The 7,378-nt window shown below is 45.2% G+C and overlaps 1 pseudogene; it reads right to left on the reverse strand.

The window, feature by feature from the left end:
• Positions 1-4,116: 4,116 nt before the first annotated feature.
• On the reverse strand, positions 4,117-5,822 carry LOC103078582 (zyxin-like; annotated as a pseudogene).
• Positions 5,823-7,378: the final 1,556 nt, after the last annotated feature.

Consider the following 7,378-nt stretch of genomic DNA (forward strand, 5'->3'; position numbering starts at 1 on the left):
ATCTTATTTAATGTATCATTTAAAGCTTGTGTTTCCTTATTTATTTTCATTCTGGATGATCTGTCCATTGGTGAAGGGGGGTGTTAAAGTCCCCTACTATGATTGTGTTACTGTTGATTTCCCCTTTTATGGCTGTTAGTATTTGCCTTATGTATTGAGGTGCTCCTACATTAGATGCATAAATATTCACAATTTTTATATCTTCTTCTTGGATCGATCCCTTAATTATTACGTAGTGTCCTTCTTTGTCTCTTGTAATAGCCCTTATTTTAGTCTATTTTGTCTGATATGAGAATTGCTACTCCAGCTTTCTTTTGGTTTCCATTTGCATAGAATATCTTTTTCCATCCCCTCACTTTCAGTCTATATGTGTCCCTAAGTGTGAAGTGGGTCTGTTGTAGACAGCCTGTATATGGGTCTTGTTTTTGTATCCATTCAGCCAGTCTATGTCTTTTGGTTGGAAAATTTAATCCATTTACATTTAAGGTAATTATCAACAGGTATGTTCTTATTCCCATTTTCTTAATTGTTTTGGATTTGTTATTGTAGGTCTTTTCGTTATCTTGTGTTTCTTGCCTAGAGAAGTTCCTTTAGCATTTTTGCAAATCTGATCTTGTGGTGCTGAAGTCTCTTAGCTTTTTTTGCCTATAAAGGTTTTAATTTCTCCATCAAATCTGAATGAGATCCTTGCTGGGTACAGTCATCTTGGTTGCAGATTTTTCTCCTTCAACACTTTAAATATGTCCTGTCAGTCTCTTTTGGCTTACAGTTTCTGCTGAAAGATCAGCTGTTAACCTTATGAGGATTCCCTTGTGTGTTATTTGTTGTTTTTCCCTTGCTGCTTTTATTATGTTTTCTTTGTAGTTAATTTTTGACAGTTCAATTAATATGTGTCTTGGTATGTTTCTCCTTGGATTTATCCTGTATGGGACTCTCTGTGCTTCCTGGACCTGATTAACTATTTCCTTTCCCATATTAGGGAAGTTTTCAACTATAATCTCTTCAAATATTTTCTCAGTTCCTTTCTTTTTCTCTTCTTCTTCTGGAACCCCTATAATTCGAATGTTAATGTGATTAATGTGGTCTCAGAAGTCTCTGAGACTGTCCTCAGTTCTTTTAATTCTTTTTTTTAATTCTGCTCGCAGGAGTTATTTCCACTATTTTATCTTCCAGGTCACTTATCCGTTCTTCTGCCTCAGTTATTCTGCTATTGATCCCACCTAGAGTATTTTTAATTTCATTTATTGTGTTGTTCATCATTGCTTGTTTCCTCTTTAGTTCTTCTAGGTCCTTGTTAAATGTTTCTTGCATTTTCTCTATTCTATTTCCAAGATTTTGGATCATCTCTACTATCATTATTCTGAATTCTTTTTCAGGTAGACTGCCTATTTCTTCTTCATTTGTTAGGTCTGGTGTGTTTTTATCCTGCTCCTTCATCTGCTGTGTGTTTTTCTGTCTTCTCATTTTGCTTAACTTACTGTATTTGGGGTCTCCTTTTTGCAGGCTGCAGGTTCGTAGTTCCTGTTGTTTTTGGTGTCTGTCCCAAGTTGGTTCAGTGCGTTGTGTAGGCTTCCTGGTGGAGGGGACTAGTGCCTGTGTTGTGGTGTATGAGGCTGGATCTTGTCTCTCTAGTGGGCAGGTCCACGTCTGGTGGTGTGTTTTGGGGTGTCTGTGGACTTATTATGATTTTAGGCAGCCTCTCTGCTAATGGGTGGGGCTGTGTTCCTGTCTTCCTAGTTGTTTGGCATAGGGTGTCCTGCACTGTAGCTTGCTGGTTGTTGAGTGAAGCTGGGTGTTGGTGTTGAGATGGAGATCTTTGGGAGATTTTTGCCATTTGATTTTACATGGAGCTGGGAGGTCTCTTGTGGGCCAGTGTCCTGAAGTTGGCTCTCCCACCTAAGAGGCACAGCACTGACTCCTGGCTGCAGCACCAAGAGGGTTTCATCCACACAGCTCAGAATAAAAGGGAGAAAAAGTAGAAAGAAGGAGAAAGAAAGAAAGAAAGAAAGAAAGAAAGAAAGAAAGAAAGAAAGAAAGGAAAGAAAGAAAGAAAGAAAGAAAGAAAAAGAAAGAAAGAAAGGAAGGAAGGAAGAAGGGAGGGAGGGAGGAACGAAGGAAGGAGGGAAGGAAGTAAAGAAAGAAAGAAAGATGATAAAATAAAACAAAGTAAGATAAAATAAAATAAAGTTATTAAAATAAAAAATAATTATTAAGAAAAGAAAAATTAAAAAAAAAAACGGATAGAACCCTAGGACAAATGGTAGAAGCAAAGCTATACAGACAAAATCTCACACAGAAGCATACACATACACACTCACAAAAAGAGGAAAAGGGGAAAAAATAATAAATCTTGCTCTCAAAGTCTACCTCCTCAATTTGGGATGATTCGTTGTCTATTCATGTATTCCACAGATGCAGGGTACATCAAGTTGATTGTGGAGCACAGAAGCATACACATACACACTCACAAAAAGAGGAAAAGGGGAAAAAATAATAAATCTTGCTCTCAAAGTCTATCTCCTCAATTTGGGATGATTCGTTTTCTATTCATGTATTCCACAGATGCAGGGTACATCAAGTTGATTGTGGAGCTTTAATCCGCCGCTTCTGAGGCTGTTGGGAGAGATTTCCCTTTCTCTTCTTTGTTCTCACAGCTCCCAGGGGCTCAGCTTTGATTTGGCCCTGCCTCTGCGTGTAAGTCGCCAAAGAGCATCTGTTCTTCGCTCAGACAGGACAGGGTTAAAGGAGCCGCTGATTCGGGGGCTCTGGCTCGCTCAGGCGGCAGGGAGGGAGGGGTGCGGATGCAGGGTGAGCCTGCAGTGGCAGAGGCCGGCGTGACGTTGCATCATCCTGAGGCGCGCTCTGCCTTCTCCCGGGGAAGTTGTCCCTGGATCCCGGGACCCTGGCAGTGGTGGGCTGCACAGGCTCCCCGGAAGGAAGGTGTGGATAGTGACCTGCTCGCACATAGGCCTCTTGGTGGTGGCAGCAGCAGCCTTAGCGTCTTATGCCCGTCTCTAGGGTTTGCGCTTTTAGCCGCGGCTCGCGCCCGTCTCTGGAGCTCCTTTAAGCAGCGCTCTTAATACCCTCTCCTCCCGCACCAGGAAACAAAGAGGGAAGAAAAAGTCTTTTGCCTCTTTGGCAGTTCCAGACTTTTTCCCGGACTCCCTCCCAGCTAGCTGTGGTGCACTAGCCCCTTCAGGCTCTGTTCAAGAGCCAACCCCAGTCCTCTCCCTGGGATCTGACCTCTGATGTCCGAGCTTCAGCACCCAGCCCCGCCCACCCCAGTGGGTGAGCAGACAAGCCTCTCAGGATGGTGAGTTCTGGTTGTCACTGATCTTCTGTGCAGGAATCTCTTTGCTTTGCCCTCTGCACCCCTGTTGCTGCGCTCTCCTCCATGGCTCTGAAGATTTCCCCCAGCCCACCTCCCATCTCCACCAGTGAAGGGGCTTCCTATTGTGTGGAAACTTTTCCTCCTTCACGGCTCCCTCCCAGAAGTGCAGGTCCTGTCCCTACTATTTTGTCTCTGTTTTTCCTTTTTCCTTTTGCCTTACCCAGGTACGTGGGGAGTTTCTTGCCTTTTGGGAAGTCTGAGTTCTTCCAGCGTTCAGTAAGTGTTCTGTAGGAGTTGTTCCACATGTAGATGTATTTTTTTTTCTGGAAAACATCTTTTATTTGTAGCTGTAGCAAAAACCTGACAGCACAGGGGTTGGGAACATCTAGGCTAATGAGCCCAGCCCAGCCTCCCAGCAGGTCAGGACGTTTCCTGGCCCTCAGCGAGCAGAGTAAGAGGCTGCTCGAGTACCAGTTGAGAGCATCAGTGCATCAGTGAAAGCAGCAGCAGTCAGTCTGGTGCCTGCTAAGGTGGGGTACCTAGACTATGGTGGGTGGTCCCTGCAGAATTGGAGAGGACTGAACCTCAGGCCAGGGACTCTGAAGCCCTAGGCCATGTTGGGTCCGTGAATCAGGGCACAAGGGATACTGAGGTGGAGGTTGGTATGGAGGGAGGTGTTAGACATCAAAAAATAACTGTGGGGAGGGTGAAGAGATGGTGGTGTCATTGTGGGTGGTCTGCTTAATGGGGAATGGATTTGCAGTCAAAAGGAGGCCAGTCCTCACTCAGGTCTGGGCTCTGGCAGTGTGGCATTTCCAGCAGAGCATGTGGCCAGCCAAGGGGAGCAGCCGTTGTCATCCACCTCAATGGACAGTGGTTTCCCACAGTTCTCACAGTTGTAGCACTTCATATGGAAGTTCTTGTCCAGAGCAACCACACACACAGTCTCCTCTCAGCCAGGCTTGGGCATGATCGGCTCTGCGCAGATGGAGCACCTGGGAGCATACTTCTTGTGGTAGTTGGGGACGCAGTGGGACCAGTTGGCCTGGTCTGCTATGAAGGAGGTGCCCTCAAGGGGGCAGGCACAGACCACACAGGTGAAGCACTGTGGGTGGTAGGCCTTGCTTGTGGCTCTTAGCATGTGGTCAGTGATGGGCTGCCCACAGGTGCTCCAGGGTGTCAGTATAGCAGCCCTCACAGTACAGCGCCCCCTCCAGGCTGTAGAACTGCTGTCCCTACTGCTGCTGCTCACACTGATGGCAGGTAAAGCAGGTGATGTGGAACAGCTGCCCCAGAACGTGCACTGCAGGTTGAGCATGTGCCAGGGGCTGGTGACACCAGCCACAGAACTCGTTGATGGCCACGTTCTGCCTCTGAGGATGCTCCATGTCCTACATCAGCTGCTGGGTCAGCTGCTCCAGCTCATCCACCTCTTTCAGAGTCAAAAGTCCTGGGGCCCCAGAGGGGCACACCTGGTTTGGGTTTTTAGCTGGTGGGGGCGCTGGGTGCAGCTCCTCCTGCAATTGGGCCTTCTCCTTCTGCTGAGCATACGTGAAGCTGGGGGGCTGAGGGGAGCCTGTGCCAGTGGAAGAGAGAGCTTCAGGGGGACCCAACTTCTGATTGGGCTGTGACCTGGGTCAATCTGGAGCTCCAGGGCTGAACTTGGAAACCACAGAAGTAAACTTGGGAGTCACTGGAGAAAACTTGGTGGCTGGAGATGGGGCATGGGGACCTTGAGGCTGGGTGTTAACCAAAGGCACAGGCTGGGGCTGGGCCTGGAGCTGGGGCTGGACATGGAGTTGGACCTGAGGCCTGGCCTAGAGCTGGGGCTGGGGCTGGGGCTGCACATCGAAATGTGTCTGGCTCTGAGGCTTAACCTGAGAGCTAGAAGGGGACTTCCAGGGAGGCAGAGGTGCTGTGCCTCCAGTTGCAGGCTTAGAACTGGATTTGGAAATGAATGGAGTGATGACTGGTGGTGATACCTATCCAGATGACACCCAGGCTTTGATGGGATCATTGTTGGTCTTGTCATCCAGCAATGAAGACAGAGAGTCGATCTCCAGATTAGTACTGTTCACCTTCTCCCTGGGCTGTGGTGGGAGCTGTATGGGGGCTTCAGGCCCTCCCTCCTCCACTAGCAGAGGCAGTGGGGTTGGGAAGATCTCCTCTCTAAAGGCGCAGAGGGAAATGGTTTCTCGATTGGGGGAGGAGGAGGTGGGAAGCCACCTCCCAGAGTGCCCTTGGCATCATTGGCCTCCCCAAGCATGGGAGGAGGCGGTAAGGGAAAGTCTTCTGGGGGTGGTGGGGGGAATCTTGTCCACCCGGCCCATCTGTGCACATTGGGCCCCAGCGGCCGAGGAAGGCTCACTGTCACCAGGCTGGAAAGGATTCACTTTGGGCTTTGGGGCCACCACCGGCCGAACTTCTTCTGCGGGATATAAAAAACTGGAGCCAAGATGGAGATCATGTGAGGTGGATGGAGGGCTGCCATGGCCAGGCCCAGTGTGGGCTGGAGCATCTCAAGTGGCCACCTCGCAGCCGGGTCCACGGACTCTGCATCTGTAGATGTAGTTTTGATGTATTTGTGGGGAGGAAGGTGATCTCCATGTCTTACTCCTCCACCATCTTGAAGTGTTGCAAGTTTTTAAATCACACTTTCAATTTCAGTACTTGTGATTGGTCTGTTCATATTTTCTGTTTCCTCCTGGTTCAATCTTGGAAGATTGTACCTTACAAAATTTGTCCATTTCTTCTAGGTTGTCCATTTTATTGGCATATAGTTGCTTTTAGTATTCTCTTATGATCATTTGTAGTTCTGTGGTGTCACTTAACTTCTCCTTTTTCACTTCTAATTTTATTGATTTGAGCCCTTTCCCTTTTTTTTTTCTCTTGAGTCTGGCTAAAGGTTCATCAGTTTTGTTTATCTTTCAAGCAACTAGCTTTTAGCTTTATTGAAGCTTTATTTATTTATCCCATTTAAAATTGCATCAAAAAGAATAAAATACCTAGGAGTAAATTTAACCAAGAAGGTGATTTACTCCATCTACAAAATAGGAAAATTACAAAATATTAATGAAGGAAATTGAAGATGACACAAAGAAATGGAAAGATAGCCCATGTTCATGGGTTGAAAAAATTTTAATAAAAATGCCCATATTACCCAAAGCAATCTACAGATTTAATGCAATCCGTATCAAAATACCCATAATATTTTTCATAGAGTTAGAACAAATAATTCTAAAATTTATATGGAACCATAAAAGACCCTCAATAGCAAAGCAATCTTGAGAAAAAGAACAAAATTAGAGTTATCAAACTCCCTGACTTCAGACTGTATTACAAAGCTACAGGAAGCAAAACAGTATGGTACTGTCACAATATAGACACATAGATCAATGGTACAGAATAGAGAGCCCAGAAATAAACTCATGCACTTATGGTCAGTTAACCTACAACAAAGGAAGCAAGAATATACAATGGGGAAAAGACAGTCTCTTCAATAAGAGGTGCTGGGAAAACTGGGAAGCTACCAGTTAAGGAATGAAATTAGAACATTTTCTCACACCATATGCCAAAATAAACACAAAATGGATTAAAGACCTAAATGTAAGACCAGAAACCATAAAACTCCTAGAAGAAAATATAGGTAGAACACTCTTTGACATAAGCTATAGCAACATTGCTTTGGATCGGTATCCTCAGGCAAAGAAGCTAAAACAAAAATAAACAAGTAGGACCTAATTAAACTTAAAAAGTTTTGTATAGTAAACCATCAACAAAATGGAAAAAACCTACTGAATGGGAGGAAATATTTGCAAATGATATATACTATAAGAGGTTAATATCTAAACAGTTCTTACAACACAATACCAAATATAATTTTAAAAGAACATGATATTTCCTCCTCTTATTAGAAATCCAGGGCCCACTTCCTTGGAGTCTTATGAAATGAGCCCCTTCTTTGGAAATACAGTGACTCAAGGGGTTTTGAAGCAGGAATAAAATTCTTGCTCTGTTCATATCGTTCATCCCATGTAATAGATTCTC

Source organism: Lipotes vexillifer, unplaced genomic scaffold (genome assembly GCF_000442215.2).
Source record: "Lipotes vexillifer unplaced genomic scaffold, Lipotes_vexillifer_v1.1 scaffold101, whole genome shotgun sequence".
Lineage (NCBI taxonomy): Eukaryota > Metazoa > Chordata > Mammalia > Artiodactyla > Lipotidae > Lipotes > Lipotes vexillifer.